This window comes from Gekko japonicus, unplaced genomic scaffold (assembly GCF_001447785.1).
Source record: "Gekko japonicus isolate JY-2015 unplaced genomic scaffold, Gekko_japonicus_V1.1 scaffold2050, whole genome shotgun sequence".
Classification (NCBI taxonomy): Eukaryota; Metazoa; Chordata; class Lepidosauria; order Squamata; family Gekkonidae; genus Gekko; species Gekko japonicus.
Window position 1 is genome coordinate 163,118 of NW_015167113.1, and position 725 is coordinate 163,842.

Below are 725 nucleotides of genomic sequence, written 5' to 3' on the forward strand. Positions count from 1 at the left end.
GGAAGAGCCTTTAGCTGTTCTGTTTGTTTATTTACTTAAAACATTTTTATGCCGCCTTTCCACCTGATCAGGACCCCCCCAAGGCAGCGAACACAAAAACGTTAAAATATTTGATCCATTAAAATATCTTTTGAAATTATAAAATCATTCAATAAAAACACATACAAAACCAAGAATCAGGGAGGAGAGCCAATAACCGTCACTGGGAGCAGGCCAAATGAAACTAAAAAGTCTGGCGGGAGACACCAACAGAGATGGACGGATCTCCCTGGGTGGAAGGAAGGAGTTTCGGGGCCACAGCTGAGAAGGCCCTCTCTCAGGTCGCCCCTCGTCCATCCTCAGACGGGAGGGGCACCCAAAGCAGGACCTCCGAAGGTGACGGGAGTGTACAGATAAGAACATAAGACAAGCCAATGGCCCATCCAATACAACACTCTGTCACACAGTGGCCGAAAATACCAAGTGCCGCCAGGAGGTCCACCAGGGGAGCCAGATAAGCTCCTCTGGGAGGAGGCAGCACTTATCTGTTGAGAGCCAGTTTGGTGTGGTGGTTAAGTGCGCGGACTCTAATCTGGGAGAACTAGGTTTGATTCCCCCACTCCTCCACTCGCACCTGGCTGGATGACCTTGGGCAAGCCGTAGTTCTGATAAGGGCTGTCCTTGAAAAAGAGCCGTTTCTGTCAAGAGCTCTCTCAGCCCCACCTACCTCACAGGGTGTCTGTTGT

The 725-nt window shown here is 50.1% G+C and overlaps 1 protein-coding gene across 1 annotated transcript in view; it reads right to left on the reverse strand.

Moving 5' to 3' along the window:
* Positions 1-725, reverse strand: part of SSPO (SCO-spondin) — a 184,388-nt gene that overhangs the window by 138,397 nt on the left and 45,266 nt on the right. The gene's annotated exons all lie outside the window — the stretch shown is intronic.